This window comes from Anser cygnoides, chromosome 1 (genome assembly GCF_040182565.1).
Source record: "Anser cygnoides isolate HZ-2024a breed goose chromosome 1, Taihu_goose_T2T_genome, whole genome shotgun sequence".
Lineage (NCBI taxonomy): Eukaryota > Metazoa > Chordata > Aves > Anseriformes > Anatidae > Anser > Anser cygnoides.
Genome location: NC_089873.1, coordinates 98,938,725 through 98,957,553, shown reverse-complemented (window position 1 = coordinate 98,957,553; position 18,829 = coordinate 98,938,725). Strand labels below are relative to the sequence as shown.

The 18,829-nt window shown below is 43.7% G+C and overlaps 1 long non-coding RNA gene across 1 annotated transcript; it reads left to right on the top strand.

The window, feature by feature from the left end:
* Nucleotides 1–11,729: 11,729 nt before the first annotated feature.
* LOC106037255 (uncharacterized) lies at nt 11,730–13,352 on the top strand. Its single transcript, XR_001207899.3, has 4 exons — nt 11,730–12,252; nt 12,350–12,425; nt 12,519–12,674; nt 12,964–13,352. It is a non-coding gene; the product is annotated as an uncharacterized lncRNA (long non-coding RNA).
* The last annotated feature ends 5,477 nt before the right edge of the window (nt 13,353–18,829 follow it).

Below are 18,829 nucleotides of genomic sequence, written 5' to 3'. Positions count from 1 at the left end.
TATGGGCAGTCTAAGCCATGGTGGTAAGTATCAGACATAGACTCTGAGTTTTCATTGTAGTTCTACATGATGGAACTGAATCATGGTGAGAGTCAATAGGAGTACCTTTTGCCCCCAAAACTGACTCAGCAAGGGACTTGGGGATGCGAGGGTAATTTTTTGGCTCAGATTCTAGCATGCACATGAAGGTGAGAACTATGGAGATCATTACTGGCTCTAACTCTGTCTCGGATCTGCAGTCTTAGATGCAACTGGATCAAGCAGCTCCCTTACCCCTAATCCTTGCACTTTTATTGAGAATGCTTCTTTCCTGGTTGCTTGGCTTAGACCTGCTGCAGTTCCTGGCCAGGGAAGGAAACACAGGAGGACCCTTAAGGTGGGGAATCTCCTGCAGCACCTCTGCAGAGTTGTGTAAATACCAGTCTGCCACCTTGCTGCTTCTGTTTTTCTTCCCTGTCCCCTTTGAGTGTTACTGCAGCTGATGTGCCATCTGTACAGAACAGACTGCTGGCTCTTTCCCTCACCCCATGCCCTCTTCAGGGGCAAGGAGCTGGCGACTGGCTGTGACAGATGTGTGAAAGGACAAGGTGAACGTCACAGGCAGCACCAAGAAAATCCAGCCAAAACCCCACTCCATATGGGGAAACACAGTTCCAGCTGTTTGTCCTCTGGAGGAAGTAATCTCTGAAGCTGCTGCTACCCTGGCCCTGACACTAGGCAAACTCAGTCCCATCAGAGATGGTGAATAGGGGGAAAGCAGCAGGTAGCAGCATCACTCTGGTACAAGGAAGCTCGTGATGATGTCGCTCCCCATGATTATGCTGTTAACAGCCAGGCAGGGTGGAGTGTAATGAGCAAAGGTAGATGAGAAAAGGAAAACAGATGAGACAAATGATGTTTAAATGTGATGGCTCATTAAACAAAAGCTCTCTTCTATGTTTCTTTCCTCAGTAGCAACAGAAGGGACAATGGTCATAAGTAAGAGGCAACCCACTGACAATAGGAAGCATTTATAGAAAGTAATGCACTTAATTTAGCAGCTCCAGCACCAATGAGCAAAGATATTTTGCATCAAGTAACTCAAATAAAGGGTTTTGCAATGTTTTTGCATGAGGCAGAGAGCTCTTTTCTACCCAAAACCAAGTTGCTTCTCGCTGTTGGGTATGAAGGACCACTCCTGTTTTTCCCACAGATTTGAACCCCTGCTGCCTCCAGCAGATGTTTGGGAATGCAGAATTAAGGGCAGCACGGGCTGTGGGTCTCAAACTAATGCATCTGTGATCCTGTCTGGAATGGCTTGCTCAGAGGGCTTTGATCCTGACCAGATCCTGGAATGTTTACTGACCGGTCAGCTTTAATAGACTTTGAGAAGTTATCCCAATCAATCCTCTTCCAAAAGACAGGGTCTGTTTCACCATTGTCCATCCTGCCAGCTGCACAACCTGTTCTCAAAGCATCCAAGTGATGGAGTCTCTGCACCTCTGAGCAACTCTTCCAGTGTTCCATTGATATCATCCAGCTTGTCAGTGTATTGTCCTATACAGCCAGAAAATGGAGGACAGATTGTTTCCTCCCTCTTTGTTGAAGCCTTTGTATTGATTTTGTAATAGACTGCCTTTCAGCTTTCCAAAAACATGCATGAAAAGATCTCCACAGTGTTCATCTGTCTTACATGGCAAATGGCTACTTTGCATTTGTATAAATCATGTCACCAGGTGTGATCTTCTATCTGAAAAAGAAGATGCAGTCTATCATATTGAAGTTTCTATTGTGTTATTTATGAGAATGCTAAAGGCAATAGACAGTCTTCAGACATGAAATACCTGATCCTCCAAGAACTTCCACCAGTAAGTTCTTGAGCTGAGAAGCTGACCCAGCAATCCGGCAAGAGAGGAGGACAGGGCCCTGGAATTATCTGCCAATTCGGAATATGCCAGGAATGAGAAGGACAGAGTACACAATGACTTCAGATATTAGGACATCTTGGATGGCAAGAGAGATATGTCTTGACTGCTTTTTTCTTGTTGACCACACTTTTCTGCCTAATCAGAGATTACATTGCCTACAACTAATTTACCCCTTTGGCCATTTGGAAAGCTGCTAGCTCTCTCCAAAATAAATAAATAAATAATCTTAGCAGCAGGTTCAGATATATCAGATTTAAACACCCTATTCTTTGTCCTTTTTTTTTTTAAGGTCAGCCGCAAGGAACTAATACATATTCTAGGATTCCCATTGAGATGGGGGTGCACTACAGCCGTGGTGTAGGCCCTTTTGTCTGTTGTGTTGTGCACATGACTGTGCTGACATTGTAAACTACAGTAAAACAAGTAACTCTGTTCTCGCTGCTGCAACAGAAGGTCCTCTGTCTCCAAAGCATCATTTGATCCAAGAGGGATTGAACTGACTTGAAAGCAGCTTTCATCAACACCCTCTCTGTTCCAAGTGAGGAGCTTGCACCACTGGAACTGCCTATTCACAAAGCTCATGGGAAGACAGCCAGCAAAATACAGCTTCCATATGGAAAACACTTATTGGTTAAGAAGTGGCAACTCTGCGGACAGGAAAAATACTGCTGAGACAATTAATCTGCAGTGGGGAGTTTAAACCTGTAGTTTTTGTTTCTGTACCACTGTGTCTGATGTTTAGTGGATGTCAAAATCTTGCAGTTGAGCAATACCTCATTTTATGCCTACAAATCAATGATCTGATTGATTGCCCTCAGACTGATTTTTGTTCAGAATTGCTGAAGCCCCATTGCCTGGATGACAAGAGTCAGAGAAATTAAAGTCTCACTGATTATAATGTTTTAAAGCAACCTGAGTTTGCAAAGCAGTAGCCTACATATTTGATACCAGGTCAGGCTGTGTTTTCAGTTAACACTTTGAAGGCAGACACCTAATGTTAATCATTGCAACACACAAGGAATGCAGGTCATAATGATAAGGCAAGGACAGCTGGACAGAGAATGACTGAAGTGTTTCACCTTGGCCTCTGGCTGTGGGAGAATTTCCAAAACTTCAGGAGTTAGCTCCAAAACCCAACACTCAATGGTGGGTTTTTGGAACGTTATGAGGTTGCCCTCAGCACAGATCCAGTCAATGCAGGTAGTGGAGTCTGGAGAGAGATGTAAGTTTTTGCTGAAATAGACACAACTGGTCAGCCTAGTGGCTCTCCAGATTCCACCACCTGCATTGACTGGTTTTCATTGATTGTAAAGAGGTATTTGGCCCCTAGTTCATGTTCAGGTGCCTACAGCATAAACACCTACATCCCTCACTGGTTGTGTCTGCATACAGCTTAACTCGCTCCTGAGCTGCAAACCTCACCTTGGTGTGCTCCTTGTCAGTCAGCAACAGATAGCAAGCTCCTGTAAAAAGTTACCCGAGCATAATCTCAGATTCTTGGGGCACCAGCTAAATACTTAAGAGCAGTCCTTCCACTTTGTTTCACACCAGGAGGATGGAGAAAGTTTCTGGAAACTGAGTCCTGTGCTGCAATGTCTTCTGAATGATGTGTTCACAAAAAACATTCAGTCCCAGAAGCTAAGTATATGCAAATAAGTCCTTCTCTTAAACCTTTCACCCACCTTGCCTATCTTAAAAATGGCTTGTCAAGTTTTATTCTGATGCATTTCTTACAGCTTTCTTAATTCTTTCCAGGTGGCCTCTCTCCAGTTTCACATCTACCGATGACCACATTTTCTTCATGCATCTCTTGAAAGCAGCAACCACTGTAACTGTTCCAAAACACCTCCCCCTGTATAGATCCAGGGGGCTTCTGATAACAAACAACATTGTGATGCTCATTCATGTTATGCTGACATTTAAACCCACCGAGGGTGACCAGAACAAATGGGACCTGACTGTCTTCATAAATTTCCTCGACTGCCTGGTGGGAAGCAGAACATGCTCTTGCCAACGACCTCTGAGACAGCAGTATAAAAATAGCCTAACGCATTTAAAAAGCAACAAGAGGGGAAGGATGCATTTTATGTCAATTCAGTCAAAAAGTCCTCAGAATTAGTTGCCTGAAGTGTTTGGGAAAGCTGACAGAGTATAATAGCACAGAGACTATTTTCTTGCTTCTCAGCAAACACAGCATTAATCGTCTGGGCTTAATATAGCCTTCCACATGCCAACTGGGTGCAAAATTATGGCTAGTATTAGAAAACCACTTACCATGTGGACAGGCTTAAAGTGCAATAAGCTGGGGGGTGTGGATGCAGATGGAGTATGCCTAAGGATGTACAGTGACCTTGAGAATTGTATGCCATGTCTCTGGAGATATACTGCCTCTTCTTCATGGACCCTAACAGAGATGGAGCTCTTCATGAGTGCTGGGGCATGGAATGGACTTGGATTTGTAGTCAGGCTTGAATTTTGGGATCCTGGTGTAACTGGAGATGTCTGAGCACAAGAGATTTACTGGAATTTGTTTTATACACCATAGTATCTGAATGCATAATACATAGACCAATATACATCAGGATTATGCCAGGAAAGGAAATCCACAGATCTAGGTGTTTGCAACAACATTATGTATAGAAAAAAAAAAACAGACCTGTAAGAACTCTCTGTTCTCTTCCATACCCAGCCTGGTTTGGTTGGTGAACCTTCTGCCAAATAACTATTCTTATTTTGATAGAAATGGAGCAGAAATACGACTGAATATCTCATCTGAGACACTGTCTTAGCACTTGAAGGATGCAGAGTATTACAAATAAGGTCAAACCCTTTAACACCCTGTATTGTAACATCTGTACAACACAGGTTAGAGACTGTTGTTCCAGTATTACTACCTAGTAAAGTGGGCTCAATCACTCAGTGCTTATGTAACGCTCTTTTTTTCTGTACATGATTTTCATTTCAGTCCTGTTTTTCTCTCAATATTGTGTTGAAAGTTATTAATAAACAGCTTTGACAAATGACTTACAGGTTTTGCGGTGAATTCTTTGTCATTCTTTCTGTAGTTGGCCTCCTTGATTATTCATCGAACTCTCTCTGTGATCTCTGACAAGAGGATTAATTGTAAGAGCACAATAATAAATATACCATTGGTGAAGTCTTTTGGACAAAAGTAAATCTTTGCTAAAATTAGAATTCATTCAGCCTAGCATTTCCATGGTTATCCAGATACTGACATGCAATGACATCATGCAGAGTGTATCAAGAAGAAGGCTGTGATTCACAATTCAGGATTTTTGATAATCAACCAGCACTAGTATTTAGGTAATTATGTCTGTGCAGGATGTTATGACATGTCTATCTTACATGTATTGCTGGTTACTGAGACAGCTCCTTTTTATTACTAAAATATACCTTTCTTGCCTTAAAACATTATGACAATTGTGTGAATTTCTCTAATTACTGAGCCACTTGCTGCCTTGGTGAAAGTGACAAGGCTCAGCGTGTATGAATTAATACAGAACTGGAAGAACAGAGGAGACAGCCTATGGCTCCTTGCCTGAATTCCAGAAGGATGAAAGGTTTGGCAGCAGGGCTGGAATTGAGAGAAGAAAATAGAAAGAAGTGGAAGTGAGAACATCCTGGTCATTTCTAACGGTTTTCTTGCATCACTGGCCAAATAGTGTGAGATCACCAAGTGCCCTTTCTCCTGTTTCAACCCATGTTTCTGCAGGTGTAGCTGCACTCAGTGTCACCAAGACTTGCTAAGCTGAAAGGATGATCCAATACTCAATTTCTAGATAGGAATTGGGGCCTGAGTCATTTTCTTTGAGCAGGAAGATGGCCAGATACTTGGCCAGTGCTCAGTTGTTGTGGCTATGAGGAGGTATGAGCATCCTTTACCTCTGCACATGCTCTTGTGCACACCCCTCTCCTGGTCCCAGCTGGGAAGAGGAAAGGTGATTTGATGAAAAGTAGCTTACATCTTGTGTTAGTTGTTGGTTACATAGGGGACCTTCTTCCCTTCCCATCCTGACTGTGGGGAGCACAGCTGTGCTCTTCAGCTCTAGGTCACTCTTTGGGCCATGGGTGCTTGATGTCAAGGTCAAGTGCAGAAGCCTTGCTGGTGTTCACCTGCACACCACCAGCTAAATGCTGCTCACTGTGCTCCTTCCACTGGAAGATGACTCGCTGTTCCCACTGCCTTCTCCTTTTTCCCCTCCTCATGCCAGGAAAGACTCCTTGCCTTTTAGGTGGGGGCAGATCAAGGCAGATGTATGTTCTCCTTTGAGATTAGCCCACTGTTTGGCTTAATTAATCCTGACATGTTGCTGTTGCTATTACGGAAGAAATGTCAAGAGAAATTAGACCAGCTGGTAGCATGAAAATGGGGGAAGCCAGGGCTGAGCAGCACCTCACTTTCCCGGAGAAGTTTGGTTTGCCCTTCCAGCAGAGGTGGCAGGGGACTGAAACGCTGTGACCTGTGTCAGCTGGCCTTGGCACAGTCCCCTCACACCAAAATCCGTTGAGAGGACATCAAAGAGCCATTCCCCAAACAAGCATGGCTGGGAGTCTGGCCAGCAGCAACTGGCATGGCTGGGCTTTTGTGAGAACCAGGACAGTCCTGTGATTCAGCTTGGCTTAGGGTCCCTCTTCCCTGAAGCATGAGGCTGCAAGGAGCTCTGGGGTTTAGCTCAGCTCCTCTGGGAGGAGAGGAGCACTGCTCATTTGTTCCTTTATCTTCTCTTATTCCATCTATCAGCACCTTTAACTGCTGTTTCTCACTGCTTCCCTCACCTTTATATCTATTGACTTGAATGATTTCATACACCAATCAATTTTGCTGGATTTATCAGCAGCTTTCACACTTTTTGTTTTTTTAAAGCAAACAACCTTCATATTTTGAAGTTCCATTAGACCATTGAATTTGAGCTTTTTCCCCTCTGCGATGATCTGATTTAAAAAAAATGATAAGCTTGCATGATAGTACACAGTGCAGCTGCACAACACGGATATATTGTAAATATATATTTCCCCCTATATGAACATCTCCTCCTCTGTGCATTCCTGTGGGACATGCAGCTTGTAAGTCTGCAGATGCCATAAGCCTGGAGTAGAATTGCACTGATGGAGAACTGATTCTGACACTTAAAGACTGCCCATAGTTCAGCAGTGTATTTTCTTCTGCGTGTTTTGGGGATGCAAGCAAGTAAAATTTCTCTTTTGCTTGATGCATTGTGAAAAAAAAAAAAAAAAAAAAAAGGGAAAAAATAGGCTTCTTTGTTCTACCACAGACAGGCACTTACTTGCCAAAGGGATGTTACTCATATTTAAATGTTAAGAACAAGACCTTGCCATGGCACGGCATCTCTGGCTTGCCAAGCTCAGAAAGAAGTTTGGCTTTTAGTAATGTAGAAGGAATATATTTCTCCTGTTTTGAACCCACAGACTGCACATGCTGTTGCAGGCTTTTGAAGTCTCTGTCCTGCTGACTGCTCTGGGCTCAGTGAAGGAGTGCTTCACTGGGACTCCTTGAGGGAGAGGACCATGAGCTGCAATGCATCCCAGAAGCAGAAGAGAGACCAGGAACTCTAGGAGGAGGAAAAAGAAAGATCAATTTGTGAGGACTGTGCCACTTCACAGGGGATGAGAGCCTGTTTGCAGCAGAATTGCTGGCTTTGGTAGCTGTGACTGCAGTAGCTGCTCTACACTGTCAGGCCTCTTTGCTTTGTACCAGTGAGCTCCAGGCCCTGGGGCTTCTTTGGGGTTGATCTAGGCACAGGGCTACCCATGGCAGGAGATTGTTGGAGGCAGCTGGACAGTCATGGTCTCCTGCCCACTATACATATGTGTGCGGAGGAAAACTGGGCTATTTTTGGCCAAGAGTGGTCAGGGCAAAGCATGGTTCTCTGCTGAGCTGTCTGAGACCTGGTGGCAAATCTCTTCTCTCACTTTGGCCGTGATCAGAACTTTACTGCACACATCCAATGTGTAAGAAGGCAAAGGGAATGGGATATGGAGGCTATCAGAACCATGACTTGGACATCCCATATCCATTCATTTCCCTCTTACACTCTTCCAGAGGTGCTGCTCTGTTGAATGTCATCAGACTGCAGAAATCACTTGCAGCTGTCTGTCCTCTGGGTGACGAGTTTATAGAAAGAGGTCTGAACTAGGTGAGCATCATTGCTCAATGGATCCTGGAGAGGGAGATGGGGAGTGGGGACCCAGGGCACCAAGTGTCTTGCAGGGTTTGTGGTATGGGAGGTGGGAAGTTTTATTCAGAACAGTTGTATCTTGAAAAGACCCCATGTTCCTTCTACTCATGAATCCCTGCCTTGGTGATTTACTGAGTTTACTGAAGTGGTAAGTTAAGTTGTACCAGAATTATAACTAAAAGCATCGAAGCCCTTGTCAGGATTAGGTGGCTTGAATCCATGTTCAGCATGAATGCATAGCATATTATCAGCTGTAGCCTTTCAGTCCAACTGGGTCACAAATCAGGTGTGTTTCACTGACCGAAACTGCCTCTGACTATATGGGGTCTATGACAAATGAGAGCTGCCAGTTCAAGACATTTTAGTGCAACTGCACACAGAGCCCTTTAGAGCTCTTGAGACAGGCTCCATCTTGTGTATATGATCAGTTTTCACCTGAACAGGTGGGATGCAGAAATCCCTGGAACTCAGGAGCCCTTGTGTGTTCTCAGAGCTATCTCAGGGCTTCTCAGCCATGTCAGCAGGACTGACTGCTTCAGGGACAAAGGACTGAGACTAGTCCAGGACCCTCTGCAATAACTGCAGTTTGTGGGCCACTAGAAACATTCTTCTTCTCATGCCCTGTATGTCTACAAGTCCATGTCCTACGTGTCCTACAAGTACTCTACCTGCTTGAGCACAGCAGCCAGCCTGGCTTAATGATTTAGCTTTGATGAAGCAGGTGGTGGGGTCCTTGTCCCATACTTTGCTAGACCCTGTGGTCTAGCCTATTTTGCCCAAGAGCTGGGTGCTGCACATGGTGGAAGCCCTTATCCCTCCCTTCACTGCTGTTGGGTTGGGCACAGCAGGCCATTGCCACAAAGATGGTGCTTGTTGCGTTGGCTTCCAAATAGCTTTTGATCTGGGACTGATGCCAGCTGCCTTCACCCCAAGCCTCCACAGTGAGCAGAGGTTGCCGTGTTGATGGGAAAAACAGCTGCTTCAACACGCTGCCACTGCTGCTTTGTTGGGATTTACCAGCCCTGTCAATCTGCCAGGGAAACTGTGAGCCTTTTATTCCTGGGCCCAAGGTGTGCAAAACAATCCAGCTTAGCTCGTATCAACCATTTTGATGCTTTCAACTATTTTTTCCCCCATGATTTGAATTTGGGAAGGCTCCTGTGAACTGCTCTCCCAGCAGTCCTGCATATCCCTATGCTCCTGCATGGGGAACAAGAGCAAGGTGAAGTATATCTCCTTTTCCACTGGCACGGCTGAGTCTGAAAGAAGGCACCTCTCCATTGCCTGAGGCTGCTCTTACACACAGCCCTGCCCTGGATTAGTTAAAACAGCACAATCTCCTTCTCTCCTTCCTCCCTGAGCACTCTCATGTCTATTATAAGTGGCTTAGATCTGCTTTTAATTCATAATTTCCTTGCAGACTTAACTTGGATCATCATAAGTGGTTTCCAGTCCTTATAGAGTGCTAGCAAAGGAGGGGGGGCCTCCACTAAATGCATGTAACACCAGGACAATTTTATGGGTGGGCAAGCTGACTGGGAGCAAGGTGACTGGGAGCAAGTGAATATTCACAGATCTTAAAGTCAAAATAAATACAGTGTGGATAGCCTAAAAGCTTCAAACAGTGAATGCAATAGTAGGAACTGCTGTGAACGTCCATGAGCAAAGAAAGACAAAGTTTGTCCAAAAAATGGTACATTGGATTATTCACTCAGCTGCAGTTTCTCCTCTGGTAGATTTAGTTAGCAATAGCAGGAATGGGGGAAGGCAAAGCAAAAAGAACATTAGACAAGGCAATAGAAACCAAGCAATATTTAATGTTTCACCAATTGTTGCTTAATTATCAAATGTCTTCACTCAGGGTGGGAGGACATGGTCTTTGTGAGGTGTGGAGCCCTCTGGCAGGGAGAGCAACATGCGGATATATTCCTGAGACTTTCTACATTGGCTCTGAAGGGAGCTCTGAGGATTATTTTTCACTGTTGTACTGCTGGACCTCCTTGAAGGAAGAAGAGATGCTGCCCATTCACCGTGGGACTGGAAGGGAGTAGGAGTGGAAGGACCTGGATGGCTCAGGAGGGAAGATTTACTGGTGGTTCTCCTTCCCCTATGTCCATTAGCTCTTACAATAGAGCTGTAGAACTTAGTTATCATTAGTGTCTCAACAAATTATGATAAGATTTGGGGACCAGCTCCTCAGGGCGCTTTAGTAAATGTGGACATTATTAGACATCTTCCAGAAAGCCAGCAGAGTCTTTGTACATTTGCTTCAATGTTATTAATTTACAAGGGTTTCTTCAATTAGGAGAGTCCGTTAACTTGTAAAACTTTACTTATTTACACTGTCTCTTGGAGAGGGATTTTCTCAAAGTGTGATGATGATAAGCTTAGGCATTACAAATCCTCTTGCTGCTTTTGTCAACAGGCAGGCTGAGAGCATTAATCAAAGAGATGCACATTTGCACACTTCCTGGCAGTGGTTTTGCTCCAGGTCATCACCGCTGGGCACAGACCTGTGAGACACCAGTTTCACCCCCAGGTTTGGAGGGTTCTGCCCATGGACATCAGCCTATCCCAGGGCTGGATATCCCATCTGAAAGGCTGAAGAAAATCAGGATGTTTCTCATAAACCTCTTCTTCGGCAGTAGACAAGACAATGCTCTCTTTGCCTCAAAAGCGAAGTGCTCTCCCTAAAGTATTTGCTTCAGCTCAAGGCAATTTTCTTGCATCGTACACATCTCTGCTGCATGAAGCTTCAGCAGGGCAAGAAACGGGGTTGGTACTCAGTGTGCTCCAACTCATTTTCCAGCCAAGTGAAAAATTACAGTTCATGTTAGTCCTCTAGTGAAGGTAAATGGAGCACAGGGTGAGGTGGACTGGGAGTTTTGTGACCTCAAGGTTATCTTGATAATCTTAAGGGGGGGTCCAAAATGCTCCTTGCTTGCTGAGGAGCCTCCAAGGGATTTCAGTCCAAGCCAGTTATTCAGTTCTGTGTTATTTGCATGGCAAATGTGGTAGGTAAATGCTGCTTATCTGCTGCTCCTGTGAGGTGCTGGTATACCTCAGCGGTATGAGGAACTTGGCACAATTTCTGCCCTGCCCCAGCTGGGGTGTTATTCATCCCCAAGTGTGTCAGTGCTGCAAGTGAGATTTAAGAAATAGGAGTTTCTCATTCCTGCTAGTTACTGAGTTTTTGCCCTGGGTATATGGTGAATCCTCATCTTCCCGATCTGTACACACTGTTGGTGTGTGAGGCTTTAGCCCACCCAGCAGACTGGGACAAGTCCTGTTTCTATGGTGGATTCACCAAGGCAGTACTAGAGACATTGAACACATCCACTAGGTGGTTTAGGCAAGAAAGACACTGCCTCAGGTGGTGAAAAATAAAGATATCATCTAGTTTACCCAAACAGGCAGATATTAGAGACAAAGGTTTTGACACAGGTTGTGTAGAAATGAATTATTGCTCCTGTGTCCAGTGTCTGCCTACTTGGACTTTTTTTTGTTTGTGTGTGTGTGTGTGTGCATGTGTGTGTGTATTATTCAGAGCTTTATTTTTTGTATTGACGGTTGCATTCTTTGAAAGCTGCAGGGAAAAAACCCACTGCCTTCTTACCTAGCAGCTGCCGATAATGAAATCATATGCAACAGGTTCTCCCTTCACTAGGAGAGCTCCATGGTTTTACAAATGTCTCGTTAGTGTGTGGGTAGCCTTTGCTGCCTCGAAGAGTTTTGCTTCTTGAAGCAAATTGATTTCCCCTCAAAGTCAACATAAAAGCAAAGTTTTCCAGCCCTTCACCATAGCTGACTCTTCCACAGGTGTCTGTGCAAGATCTAATATATGTGTTAATGTGCATGCAAGGATGTTGCTAGGAAACTTGTGAGAGCTAAATGAGGAAATGCTGTTAATAGAGGCAGGCAACAGAGCCTCGAAAGTCTTCCTTTGCAGCTTTACTGATGGTTGCTATTATACAAACGGGGCCAACTGTGAAATTGGGTTGGGTCATCTCTGGTGTCAATGGATCTTGCTTAAATGGCAGCAAAAAAGCCTTAGTTTTGTTCCTGGGGTAGGGTCCTACTGTAGCTCCAGCCCAGAGAAGCTACCCAGCATCATCTGCTTTGGGAAGGTGTGGGCAAGGACTTTCTCTTTGGATTAGTTTGTGGGGTTTCTACTCTGCCTCATTTCACTGATCATATTTGGTGCTCCCTGGTGGGTGGCTGCAGATTTTTCTGAGCCCAAGACTGGGGTAGCATTTTCCCAATCAGCCTGAAAATACTGTGCAGTGCCTGGAGCACAAAGGTAAGTGACTTTCTGCCAGTGCCTTTGCATGTCTTAGTGTTCAATTCAGCTCAAATGTCGCCTTAAATAAGAGATTTTTCTCCCTTCTTCTAGGTGTAAGAATGCTGTAGAGCCCAAGAAGTGCCAATTTAGCAGGGAGTGCTTATACCTTCTCTGTGGAAGAGGCCAAAAAACTTGTCTCAGGTTGACTGAGGATATATTTAATACATGATCTTCCGAAGTTAAGTCTTCTTACCTTCCCTCCTAAAGGTACATCATTTCTGTAACTAGTCTTGTTCTTCCTTCTGCAATTATTGTCCTCAGGAAGCAACCCTGTTTCTTCTCACAATGGGTTCTGGAGAGCTGAGCTTGCCCTCTTTTGGAGAAACATGGAACCATGTCTGTTATGCACTTCCCAATCACTGTAAAAACTAGGACTGATAATTCTTATTCCCAATTGGATCTGCGACATTCTTTTACTTCAGCTTCTCTTCTACCTTCCTAAATGTGTAACACTTCTCTTCATGTCTGCATTTGTTGCATTTATTTATTTTTTTAGAAACTGGCCTCCCTGAAAAAACGCTCAAGTCAACTGAACTCCAGGAAAAAAAAGGGTTTCCTTTGGGAATAACCACTTGTTCTCTTAGCCAAGAGTGACCTGCTGATGCTTGGTCTCAGATGGAGAGGGAAAGTCATTTGTGCACTCTGATGGGATGCAGGCAAGTTGTGCACCCTATAAGCTTTTTTGTAATGAGTTGGGGTGGAGTTGTTCCTCATGAGTCCTGAAGTGTAACTCACTTACGTGACTCATCCTAAAGTAGCCCTGATGGCTCTTTACCCCATCACGTGCCAACTAACTGTTTTTGCAGGAAGAAAAAAAAAAAAAAAAGGAATATTTTAGCAATCTTAAAAGGCCTATTGGAACAATTCTCCACTCCCTTGCTCCCTAGTGTTCAAATCCAGATTTTTTTTTTTTAAATCTTAAATAAGGCTTTGTGTGCCCAAAAGATTGTGTGATTTTTCCATCTCTTAGCTGATCTAATAAAAAATAATTCCTTTCCCTACAAAATTTCTCATCTACAGCCTAAAGCCTTCACAACTACAATACTACCACTGTGAACACAGTTGCCTCCATTTCAATGAATCCAACTGTGGAGAACTCAAAGGGAAATTAGCTGTGCAACCATTTAAAAATGACTCAAATGCATTTCTATGCACAAAAATGTCATAGCATTAAAATCTTGAGTCTTTTCAAGACGTGTCCCCTTTGTGTGGCTGGGAATTGCCCTTCTCTAATAGCATTAACCTCCCGTTTCTGTCCCTTCATGACCATCAGGCATTAAAGATGAGAGAGTTTTTGTTGTACAGGGGTTTAATGCCTAGAAAAGCATCACTAACCCAAGGCTGAATCTGAATCTTGTCTGTCCTGAGTGGGGATGGTTTGGGGAGAAATGCCTTTGAAACTGATGAGTTATTTGTAACACTAGAATACATCTCAGTGAAGATGGATTAATGGGTAGAGTACAGCTGAACTGGTGAAAGGTACATGATTAATTCAGTTTTGACAGGACTGTATAATTTATAGCCTGGATAACACCTCCAATTAGGCATATCACATTCTTTATTTCTGTGGCTGTAAAGTCGAGGAATACTACACCTGAATTTCAGGCCCAGCATGCTTGGTGCTGCACAATCAGAAATAAAGGTACAATGAGAGAGAGAGCACCTGAGAAATGCTGAGACTATTCTGGAAAGCAGTGCTGCTCACTAGTGAAAAAGTGGACTATTGAAGCTTTCGTGCTTAATGAATTCATGACATAATTTGCTTAATAAATTCATGACATTTCCATAAATGCCTCAGTTTCTGTCTTTGTAGCCATTCCCTCCCCTCGTGGAGACCAAGCTTGGTTCCAGGAAAAATGAGCAGAGGAAGGCTTTTTAAGAGGACAGGAGGAGAATTGCAAAGGTTCATGTCCGGTGATGCTGTAGGTGATGTGATTTGGGGTGCCAGTGTTACCAGATGTTGAAGTTTTGCTTTGAGCAATATGTGTGTTTTTGCCTTCTGGTGGGCTGGAACTGTAACACAGGACTATGGAAAAGGTAAATTTGCCTGTAAAACAGTTTGTCCCAGTCAGAAACAGGTCACTGTGCCTCATTACAGGCATGACCGATGAGATGAGGAAAACTAGCTAGGCTGGAGCTCCTGGGTCCTGTGAGGGCATTAGCTGCCCTTGCCATGTTTCCACATCTAGCAGCCTAATTAAAGCATGCAGGGAAAGCAGGCTTAAACTAAACTTCTGTCCCTTTGCACTTGGGAGCAGGAACATCTTCCCCCCCTCAAAAAATAAAATAAAAAAATATATATTGCTAAGCGAATTTTAGTCAAAGCTGTCACTGCAATGAAGACCTCAGTGTTGTACCTGTCTGTCTGTAGGACTTGCAAGGCTGCTGTGGGAGCTCCACCGTGCACCTCCATGTCACGCCTTGGGGCTACTGTTCGCTGCACAGCTTGTACTCCCCGTGTTAGCGATTTAGGAAGTATCACTGCATAAATCATCATGCAGGGAAATAACTCCGCGTCTCTGCCAAGTGTCTGTTTTCCTGTAGTCTTCCCCAGTATTTCGGGTTGGATTGGTAATGAGCAGAGAAGACTGTAGTGCTATATTTGTGTGGAAGTGAGATGCCAGCTCCTTAAGGATTCGTTTATTGGGCTGCAGGCCAAGGCATATTCTGGGCCTTGGTTGCATGTTACTTGCTGCCTTTATTTAATTCACTGTGGAAGGTTTGAAAGTTTGACTCCAAAGACATGAATGCATCATTGCACAGTCCTCTGGTTTTACTAGCAACATGTGAGCAGTGAGGAATGGGGGTAAGAAGGAAAGAACTAACAGTCAGTGTTGTTTGGGTGAGAGGATCAAGGTCTGTTCTGTGGCCCTGCTATCCTTCTGGTACAGCTAAGACATGAACTGTGCTCCTGTCTTTTCACAATATTAGTGTCCAATTTATGAAACACTTCTGAAAAATCTGGTTTGTACCTTTTTGCCTTTGCCTTCCTAGAGAAAGCCAGCTGCCTTGTTCTTGTTCAGGAGAAGGATTCATCCTTGGAGATAACACCACCTTGAAACCATTATAGAACATAGTATCCCTGGTAACTGGAGCTGATAACATTTCTATACTCAGAAGAAATTTGTGGTATGTTAAACTGGGAGTTGAATGGGTGGGGGAGGATACTTCATAAAAAGCTGCCCTGAGCCTCTAGAGGCAGGCTCAGGAGTCAATGTGAGATGTCCAAATGCAACCTTTTGTAGAAGCATAAACCCAGTGCCCAGGCAGTAATGTCTGCATCATCTTTCAGTGTATGTCCAGGAAAGTCACTTAGACCTTGCCTGCCCTACGTACATCTTAATTTTTTTAAACTGTGTTAGTTCATATACCACACTGAGACAACTTTAGTTGGTTAGCATGCCCTGTATCGGTATAAACTTGCTCTGATTATCTGTTGAATAAAACAGATCGAATTTAAGTACTGTTGCAATGATAGAAAGGCTTTGATTCACTACCACATGCAAACACGGAGAAGGTGAGGGGCCTGGGCTTCTTCAGCCTGGAGAAGAACGGGGTCGGGGACCAAAGAGCCATCCTTCCATGCATCCGTGGAGGTCATCAAGAAGGTGGAGGAAGCTCTTTACTGAAGGTAATTAATGTCTAGAACAGGTTTCCCAGAGAGGTTGTGAAGTCTGTGTCCTTGGGGGTTTTGAAAAACTGATTGGTCAAAGCCCTGAGCAATCTAGTCTGAGATGAATATTGACTCTGCTGAAATTGTTAATTTGCTAATTATTTTTGAAGTAAGAAAGATTTTTAAAAAGTAACTTTATTTTTTTCTCAGTTTAGTCACCTTATAGGCAATATTTTATTTTTTTTTTAATTCAAAGCTTTAAGAAAAAAAAAACCTTTCAAATCTCTTCTTTATTTGAGAAGCACTAGGACTAGAATCACTCCACAAAAAGATGTAATATGAGTAAAAACACTTTTGCTAAAAATTCAGTTGAAGCACTTGCATCTGGCCTATGTAAAAGCTCCAGTTTTAGACGTATTTGGACACAGCGAATGATACTGGTAGCAGTAACTAGGACTTCTCAGATTTATTTCATATTCATTTTCCAGTTTCACCCCAAGGGGCTACTGGTAATGAGGCCCCCCATAGGTTGGTCCAGTGCATGCCTTTGAAGAACACACAGATGAAGAAAAAAGTGAATTTATTATTAAGGGCTTAATTTAGCTAAATAGAGTTGAATCTGTGCTACCAAACTGACAACTCCAATCTGTTTCCATAAAATCTGGAGAATTCCTTAGTTCTCCAGTTGTATGTGAAGGACTGTGTTCCCCCAGAAGAACATGCTGTCTCTGACCAGGACCCAACTGCTGCTACCTCGTATCTTTTGGGAGCTCCCAGTTTTCAAAAGGATAGTTTTGTTAGAGGTCATGTATGCCTTGCTCCTGATACAGCACAGAGAAATCCAGGCATGGTGTGATAACACAGACCTTGAAAGAGGGGGCAGAGAATGCAAAGCAGAGGAGAACAAGAAAGGGGTGATAAGATAGAGAGTGCAGGATAACACTGGACATCCCAGGCCTATGAGCAACTCACCAGAGATGAGACAATGAAACACGGACCTCAGAGCATGGCAAAAGCAGTTTTAAGGTTATCAAAAATAAAACAGAACAAAATCCAACATGTGTAAAACTCTCCATGTGTAGTAAATATGGATGCAGTGTGGACTTGCAGACCAAGGAAGAAGGAGTAAGGTGTAAAACATTGCTAGAAAATGTGTAAAAACATCTCCATATGGACCTTAGATGGAGGGGAAAGAACGTACTAGCATCGTAATCTGCCCTGCAAAAAGAAAGGGAGGGTGTTTGCCAGGAATATTGTGTAAAGTAAGTTTAAATGTATTATCACTTAAACTTTTTCCAGGTAATATTATTCCTTCTTTCCTTTTTTTTTTTTTCCTGCAATAATGAGATCTGGGCAAATAATATTTCTTTGATTAGACTGTTAAGATTTCAATTACACTGACAATAAATTATTGGATTTATATATGTCCCATTTCCATATTGTCTGTAATGAGAATTTGAATGCAAAAACGGCAGTCGGCAGGTGAATGATAGCTATGAAAAAAATAGAAAAGGAACAATGACTTGGAAGGGGTAAGAACTTCCTCTGTCTCTGCTTTGTGCCCTCTAGCATGCAGCTTGTTCTTCTGCCCTCCCAATGTGCAGTATCCCACTAGACCCTTTTTGTAGTACCCCACAAGATCCTTTTGGGATGTTTTCTGGGGAAACCAGCAAGTGAGAGATACCACAGACAGCAGCCAACTGCAAGTCAGATGGCACGAGGAAAGTATATGGGATGTAGTTTCCCCCAAAGGTGGGGGCAAGCAAACTTCTAAATTACTGTCTCTATTAGTCTGGCCCGGAGCTCAGGGCTCTATTTCCTGCATCTGTCCTTTTCCATCTTTTTTTTTTAATGTGAGGGGAACACTGTTAAGATCCCAGAGACTATCCTTCTGCATGCAGTGGCTGCGCTCAGTCTCTGCTGTGCTGGAATGCCAGCCCCAAAACCGAGAAATGCTTTTGCCAGTGTGACCCATTCTGTCTCAGACCATTTTGCAAAGATAAGCAAAAAGTGAGGCGAGTGGTGTAGTGGGTTTTGTGCTGCTGAGCGAGGCACCTCGCTGAGACCGCTGCTCTCATTTCTCATACTGTACCCGTATTGTTGTTGAAAGCATTCATTTCCATTCACCTTTAGGAGTTTAATTTGCATAATCATTTTTCTTGCGAGGCTTCAGAATTGGCTGATCTGGACTCTCCACTTCAAAATATCTTAACCGTGCTTTTCAATATGCACACAATGTGGTGAGATAGAACAAAAAGATCTTGTTGTGTTACCATAGAGACATCCAGGGCCTAAGAAGGGTTTCTGCTCAAAATCGGACTGTTAAAGGGACAAGGGGCTGTTAAAATTTGATGGAGGGTTTAATCCTTGACCGGGCACTAGTATAAATCAGTGCAGTCAGGATGAAATGAACTGGCAGTCCCCGTGTAGTGCTTTACAGACAGCACTCTTCAGTCCAGACTGGTCCAAAGGGGCTGTCATCTCAGTAGCTTCAGCAAAAAAAAAGGAGATTGGGGGGGGGGGGGGGGGGGGGGGAAAGGGCCAGGAAATTCACTTGAAAATGTTAAATCACTTTACGCTTTTCCTTCATTTCTCCCCTTCTTTTGATTTAAGTGCTAATTAAGAGACTTTCCCTTGCACTTAGACAACCAAACTTTGCTTTTTAAGCATACATTTTTTAAACAGTGCTAAATGAGTGCAGCAGTGAGGGAAGGTGCCAGGCTGACATCTCTGCTCTGGAGACCCAAGT